The sequence below is a fragment of the Equus asinus genome, chromosome 27 (assembly GCF_041296235.1).
Source record: "Equus asinus isolate D_3611 breed Donkey chromosome 27, EquAss-T2T_v2, whole genome shotgun sequence".
Classification (NCBI taxonomy): domain Eukaryota; kingdom Metazoa; phylum Chordata; class Mammalia; order Perissodactyla; family Equidae; genus Equus; species Equus asinus.
The window spans coordinates 32,920,799-32,928,815 of NC_091816.1; the positions used below are offsets into that span (position 1 = coordinate 32,920,799).

General features: G+C 47.7%; 1 long non-coding RNA gene across 1 annotated transcript; it reads left to right on the plus strand.

The window, feature by feature from the left end:
• The first annotated feature begins 714 nt into the window (after positions 1 to 714).
• On the plus strand, positions 715 to 6,576 carry LOC139042291 (uncharacterized). Its single transcript, XR_011498847.1, has 3 exons — positions 715 to 841; positions 5,031 to 5,110; positions 6,293 to 6,576. It is a non-coding gene; the product is annotated as an uncharacterized lncRNA (long non-coding RNA).
• Positions 6,577 to 8,017: the final 1,441 nt, after the last annotated feature.

Here is an 8,017-nt window from a genome sequence, read left to right on the forward strand (position 1 = left end):
AGGAATAGGAGATGGGCTGGATAAGAGTTCCTGGAGAGGTGAGACAGTAAGCCTTTTTGAGATGAAGGAAATGTGTGGAATCTGAACTGCCTCTAGAGCTGTTTTCTACTTTTGCAAAGCTTTGTAACTTGAAGAGACTTGCTCTTAACCTCTCAGAAATTTGGGTTCTAACACAAAAATCATTAGAAGTCAATCTACCTGTCCAACTACATCATCCTAATTGGCTTCTTTCCCTCTGGGTGCTTAGTTTTGTTTTAACTTATGGAAGAAGGCCAAAAAATTCTTATGAGGCGCTGCATATCAGCTTCCAGTTTTGGCTGAACTTCTCATCATAAATTGTTAACTCCTTCCAGTGTCTTGTCAGGTTTCAGAGGGACAGACAGTATCTACCTGGCAGTATTGAACAATTCCATTACCTTTAACATAGCAGTTTCCCAGAATGCCTCTCAGAGTCTCATTAACTCTGGGAGAATAATACAGGGGTGTCTGTAAAGACAAGTCCCAATACATTTTCTTTTAGGTACCTTTTATAACTTAATTTTCTGTTAGCTTTTTGCAACAAAACTTTCAATAAGGTTATTTTGGAATTTTGAAAGTTTTGCTTTAAACTGCACCTCTTATATAATCTGATATAATCACTTTGCTCCTTCTAATAGCCCATGTAATTCCTCTGAGGGTGGTGACAGTTTGGTAGCACCCTTAGCTGAGAATAGAGTAGAGCCCACATTTGTGTTTGACTATTTCTGACTGCAAAATGGGAAACAACCACATTTTGTCTGGCTGTATATAGAAACCTGTACCTGATGATTATTGAGCCAAGGTCAGGACACAAGCAAGCATGGTAAGAATTTTTTTCTTTCTTGTAAATATTTACAGTTTCTGAAACCTTTAGTTGAGCAATTATGCCAAAACGTGGAGAGCAGGACTCTTTAAAGCACTTCCCTCTTACCTGGCTCTTATAAAGGATCACAGAAATGGCCACTGTAAATTTAAATTATTCTGGCTGTCTTGTCAAGCATTTACAGCTATGCTATTTCAGTAAGCACTTGCAAGTTTCAGCATGAAGCCAGCCAGAGTTCCGAGGGGAGGCTGCCCATTCAAGGCTTTTAGAAGCTCAATTTCCTGTTTTTTGTTAGTTTGCATTTACTATAAATTCTGACCAATTTCTAGGGGCAGTGTAATGGGTCTGCCACTCCCATGAGGTTCTCAGTCAGCTCAGCACACCGTACAGCTGGGAGAAGCTGGTGTTCTTCTCTTCAGAGCTGTGGAAGTGCAGACTCTCATGTCTCTATCAAGCAGTTTGTTCAGACTTTGTAAACACAATTCTTTCTAATTTAGAGCCAAATTAAAAGGTCAGCCACCCTATTCCCTCCAAAGTCACCCCTCTAGGCTCCGAAGGCTGAGAATATCCCCTTGGGTTTCTCTTCCCTAGGAATTCCTCCTTAGGTTGCTCTTATCTAGGGTATGTACTAGTACTCCCTTAAAACACCTAGCCTTAAGGATAGAAAGAGCTCATATAAACTGTGCACCATTGACTTAAAATAAGCAGATCCAAGTTTCAGGGAAAATCACTGGGTCACCTGAAGAATGCTGTGGTTTGTGGGGGCAATGGGTCAGTTTGTACCAAAGGCCAGTTCAGTGTAGATTTCAGGTGGTCTCTGGTGAGTTTTTCTGAAATCTTGCTGGAATGACACCAAGAAATGTCAATGCAAATTATCCATAGTTAATATATAAGTTAAAATTGGGGAAGCCTTATTATGAGCCAAGTTCGAGGAGTATAGCATGGGTACTTTATTCCCCAAGGAAGGGAGGTCAACAAGGAAGTGGGGTGTAAAGAGTGGTTATATACCATCTTGCAGGAAAGAGTGTACATCACACATGATAGAAATATCTCTTTTACTACTGTCAAAGCATCTTAGCTGGCACAGCACATCAGCGGTCCCCAGGTGAGGACAGTAGTTCAGCAACAGTTCCTAAGTTCCCAGGAAGAGCTGCTAATCCTTAAACAAATGCTGATATGGGGGTAAGTCACATCCCCATCATTAAGGGCATCATTCTTCTCTTTGGGACATAGTAAATCTTTCAAGCAGATGTAGAATGCATGCTCAACAGGCCACATCAGGCCCCTTTGGAAAAACAAGGTCAGGCCCAATGAGTTTTAAGCTAAATGACTTCTTCATATACTCCAACACATCTGACTGTTTTCATTTATTCATCAGTGTTAAGTCTGACTCTATTCAAGAAACCCGATATTAGTGATTACTTATGTAAATAAACCTTCGATTTAACCCTTGGATGTGCCACCCTCTAAGAGAGAGCCAAATCTTAGCGGTCCCTTCCAGGGGCAAATGCAAGCAGCCTGAGAACCACAGCTGGAATCCTGGTGGACATAAATGCTAGAGCTTGGTGAATTGCTGGCAGTAGCAACATGGACCCCAAGGACCTTCCCAGATGCCAGTGTGATGGATAACACCCAAGGGCCACATGGGGGCCTCCTCTGACCCAGATGAAGACTCACAAACAGGCCCGATGGGAGCATCTATGGTACCTCACCTCATGCAGCAAATTTGAGCTGCTGCTCTTCATGGGGAAAATATGGCCCCATGTGAGCTGTGATGGAAGACTTTGGGGCAGAAACCCCAGATGTGGGATGTCTATCACTCCACCCAGCAAACCTGCAGCAGGGCTTGGTCACATGAAACTCAGAGGTTTGGGCAGAGATTTTAAAGAACACAAAACATAGTCATTGCCTTTGGTGACCTTGTTCTACCCTTTAGAATATAATCCTCGCCTGTGAGCCTGGACCAGAGATCTGCTGTCAGTTCACTTTAAACTAGTGCTACAATAATCGCCTACCCAAAAATCAGACCTTTCATTCACCCCTGGTAAAGGACCAGGAAAAGCAGAGTTCCTGACATTACTGAGGACTTGTTGACGATGAAAGTCATGGACAGCCCACCTTTCTCCACCTCCTGGGAAGCAATAGGTCAGTGAGGAATGCGGAATTCTGGTGGCCAGCTGTCGGTGGGAAAACCGACTTTCAGATGAAGTAACAGGATAAACACTGAGCACGGTCTGCTCTGCCAGCACTGCCCACAGTGGGGTTGGGAAATATCTTCTCCCATGATGGGGAGGCCAGCGAGAATCAGATGAGTCAGACCCAGAGGGGAGCCTCCCTATTTGAGCTTTGAAATCTAAGCTGACGCTCTGCTTCCTGATCCTTCCCCTGGGGTCAGAAAACAAGAGGCCGTCATGTCCCTGCTGTGGGTGTGGATTCTCCATGGCTACCACCTTCCCAGCTTGGAGCATGAAGGCAGCTCCAGAGGGTTCCTTGGAAGCAGCTGCTGGTCTGATAAGTGACAACATGCTGCCACCACAGAGGGCTGATGCAGCACTGTGACCACGAAGCTCGAGCCTTGTTTTTGTGTGCCATTTGTGAAGAAAATAGGGATATCTTAAAGCCCCTGTGGTAGGCTGAATAATGGCCAACCAGGCATCAACTGTCAGCTCTAGAACATGTGAAGGTGACCTATTTGGTAAAAGGGGCTTTGCAGGTGTGATTAAGTTAAGGGTTTTGAGATGGGAGATTACCCTGGATTTTTCGGGTGTGCCCTAAACACCAGCACAAGTTATAAGACAGACACAGAGGGAAATCAGAACCCACAGAAGAGCAGGAGGCACCAGGTCCACAGTGACAGAGACTGGAGGGTTGTGGTGGAAAGTCAAGGGGTGCCGGTAGCCATCAGAAGCTGCAAGAGGCAAAGGACAGACTCTCCCTAGAGCCTCTGAGAGAGCATGGCCCAGCCAACACTGTGACTTCTGCCCAGGGACACTGATCTCAGAGTTCTGGCCTCCTCAGCTCTGAGAGAATCAATTTGTGTTGTTTGAAGTCACTACATTTGTGGTCATTTGTGACAGTGGCCTCAGGAAAGGAATCCAGCTCCAGACCCAGGAAGAAGGGACTTCACCTCCTGCTGCAGGAGCATCTGCTCTGTCAGGACTCGTTGTTATCAGAGCAAATCGTGGAAGAGCAAGAGTGCGCTCATCCATCTTGTGACCACTGTGCGTGCCTGAGCTGCTTCTGCTGCAGGTCTGAACAGCAGAGGAGGCCCACGTGAACGTGCAAGAAGACAGCACAGCAAAGATATGGCTGCGAATCCCTCCCCCAAGCATCTCCAGGGGTCCTGTGACTTGTCAAAGAAATCTAGAGCTTTCCTCACATTTCATATGTGATATTACTGCTTTACCTGACTAGTAGAAAAGCACAGCTCTGTTCCCAGGGGCGGCCACCAACCCTGCCCAGCCCCCCATCACGGCTGGGCTTCCTCTGCCTTGCAGCCTCAAATCTCATTGCCAACCCACATGCTTGCAATTGCAGATAAGCAAGAACTCAGCTCAAGCTGAAGAAAATAAACAAGGGCCACGGTTGGAACCATCCAGAGGAAGGTCAGGATTTGGGGTACTTGGACCCCTTGTGGGCACAATGTCCACAAGAACCCAGGCTGTTTTCACCAGTGTCTGATTTATGCCCTGATCCACTTCTTTACAAATGGGAAATGGCTGCTGCAATCCTGGGGAAACGTTGTTTTTGTACCTTTCAAACAAAAAGAGCTTTTCTTTCTCCAACAATTGAACAAACGTGCTGAACTTCACAGTCATGGACGTTTCCACCACAACCCACCCCGATCATCATTTTGGTGAAAGGAATGTCCTCTCTGGTTGCTGCAGCATCGGTTAGGGGTCCATCCTCACACACTCTCTGAGGTCAGGTGTGTGGGTCAAGCATCCCACCTTAGAGTGAGATTCCCACCTCAAGGGTGTGCCTGAGGGAGCGGGGTTGGGTAATGAACAGTGTTCCATGTACAGATATCAATAGTTGTCTGTAATCAGGATCATAGCAGGCAAGGTTTCCAAACAAGTGCTGTTGTGCAAGCCCCCAGGAGGCATAGAAATAGAGATTCCTCAAGCCCACAGCAGCCTCGCTGGGTCCTAGTCTCAGAGCAGCTCCTCCATCTTCTCCCACAACCCAGCATCCAGCCGGCGTTCACCATGCGGTGTCTCTGCTTCGTGCTCCTGACCTGCTTCCTCCTCTTTCCTCACTTTGCCACAGGTGAGCTCTGAAACCAGGCTGGTGTGGCGTCACAGGGGTCTCATGTGATGGGAATGAGGACCAGCCTGTGTAGGGGGAGTTGCTTTGGGTCTAGAAATATGTAATAAATCTGAGCATCAAGAAGAGTGTCAACCAAAGAAGGAAAGTCTCAAGCGAGATTCTTAGCTTTCTCTTAATGAACTGAAACATGCCGCTCAGTATCTCTCAGGCTAAGGATGGAGTCATTTCCGTGAAACATGGACCCAGTGACTAGGTAGAGACAACACCACTGGGCCAGGCCAGGCCTTCATGCTGGCAGGTGATGCTGGCCTTGAGACAGGCCATGGGAATAACTACCACGTAGGAGGTGCCATCCCCAGGGCTCATTTGCTGTCTGACTCCCCTGCCTGGGATAGAGCCCAGGATAAAGGAGAGAGCTGGACCCAGGAGCCAAAACACTAGTATGTGTTTCTCAGCTCTGACACTGACTCAGAGCGTGCACTTAGACAAGTCACCAAGCTGTCCTCAAACTCAGTCTTGTCTTCTTTAGAATAGGAAGACAAACCCCAGAGTTGTACAGAGTCAGATTGAAGACAAACAAGGCAGAGCTTAGGAGGGGCCTCATAGAGCAGGACAGACATGCCAGGTGTGTTCCCCCTGTGTGATTCCTGGCTCTTTATTTTGTGTGTTCTTGACTGGATGGCCCACGGTGACAGGCCCACATGCCAGCTCCTCCTGAGACCTGGATGCAGCACAGGGGATGGCAGGACGGAAGTCCCCTGACCCCTGTCTGTTCTTTCCGCCCAGTTTCTCTGGCCCAATCTCTCCTGTCCTTTTGTGCCCAGGGCATGTCAGAGTGTGCAGTGTGGGGTGGTTCTCACCAGGCTACATGAGGCTGCACAGATTCCCCTTGAGCATCTGGAGTAGGGCCTGGACTCTGGGGGGCAGGCAGGGGAGCCTTGAGTCAGCATTCGGGGCAGACACTTCGGTACCTGCCCTCTTTAAAGCAGAGGCTGTCCTGCCCGCCAGGAGCCAACGCAGCAGTGGCAGCAGAGCAGAAGGAGCGGGGGCTCCATAGGGTTTCTAAGGGAGGCACCTGCAGAAGGAGCCTCTCCTGCCGGCTCTGCGGTGCACATGTCATGACCCTGCATTCACAGGGAATGTTGCTCCCAATGAGTGACTGAAATATCTTCCTCTCCACAGCCCAGGTCCTGATCATAAACACAGAAGAGAAGTGCGGTTACGTTAGCGGCAAGTGTTATTGGTTTTCTTGCCCAGAAGATCATGTACATATTGGTTACTGTTGGATGTTTGCAGTAGGGAAATGCTGTTGGCCCCGTGCGGAGATGAAGAACATGGGAGGATAATGAGCCCAGAGACTGAAATAAAGGGCCGACTATAACTCTGAAAGTGCTATGGTATTCTTTCCTGAAAATAAAGAAATGACCCCTGCTGTATTTCTGTATTTAAAAAAAAAAAGTGATCACTCTGTGTGACAGTGTCTGGGAGAGACGTGTGTGTGGAAGCAGAGAGGGAACTGACGCGTGCATGGCAGGCCTAGGAGTGGGAGGCCTGGCGTGTGTGATGGGAGATGCTTTCACATGGAAATGTTGGGCTGTCAGGTATGTGCTGGAAGAGGGGATTCTAGCTCCCTAATTATAGGGAGCGTACTGTGATGTCCCCATATATGGCAGATGTGTGTGCAACGGACAAAGGAGGGACATTAAATCAGAAATTCACCTTATTCTGTTTTCCATTAATGCTGAGCCATCTCCTGGGCCTTCAAACATTTATCGGTTGACTCTGTGAGACCCCAGCCCAGAACATAGTGGCTTAAACACCCACCACCTACTGAGCTTATGATTACATGATTGGCAGGAGGAGCTGGGCTCAGTTGAGTGAGTCTTCTGGTCTCACCTACCAGATATGAGTCCTCTGGGGCTGTCATAACAAAGGACCACAGCCTGGGTGGTTTAAGCAATAAAAATTGATTTTCTCACAATTACCAAGGCTGGCAGTCCAAAACCAAAGTGTCAGCATGTTGATTTCCTCTGAGGCTTCTCTCCTTCACTTGCCGAGGGCTGACTTCTCCCTGTGTCTTCCCATGGTCTTCCTGCTGTGCACACCTCTGTTCAAACTTCTTCTTCTTGGCAGCATACCAGTCATTGTGGCTTAGGGCCCACCCTAATAACCTCATTTTAATTTAATTACCTCTTGAAGGACCTTATCTCCAAATATGGTTACATTCTGAGGTATTAGGGGTTAGGACATCAACATATGAATTTGGGGGGACACAATTCATCACAGAACACCTGGGCTTACTCCTGCATCTGCAGTCAGCTTCCAGGTCAATGGGGGCTGCCTTCTGGCAGAGACAATGGGTATCTCTGAGCCGAGTCTCTTCTCATCTCAGACTCACCGAGGCTTGTTCTCATCATGATTTCCAGGGTCCCAGCAGAACCAGACGAAGAATGCAATGTGTCTAGAAATCAAGGCTTATAAGTGGCATTGTCCGCTGTATTCTATTGACCAAAGCAAGTCTAAAGGCCAGGGAGATTCCAGAGTTATGGAAACAGACTCCACCTGCAGACGGGAGGACATGCACAGTCACACAGTTGAGGTCCAATTCAAGGAGAGGGGTACAATGGTGGCCACTCTTCCATTGACCACAAAGAGTATCCTGGGCCCTTCTACCAATAAGGGACTGTGTGTTGTGTGAGGGGCTTAACTCGGCTCAGGAGAAGGCTCAGACCTTTACAAATCCTGTCTTCAAGATAAGATTCTCTGGACAAATGTCCAGATGGATCAGGGCTCTGCTCTAGAGACGGGACCCAGAGTCCTATGAAGTATAGTCCAGGGCTGTGATGGCAGTGGAAGAATTTGCTGAAAAATATCATGCATGACTAGTTGTTGCCGAGAAAATCAGAA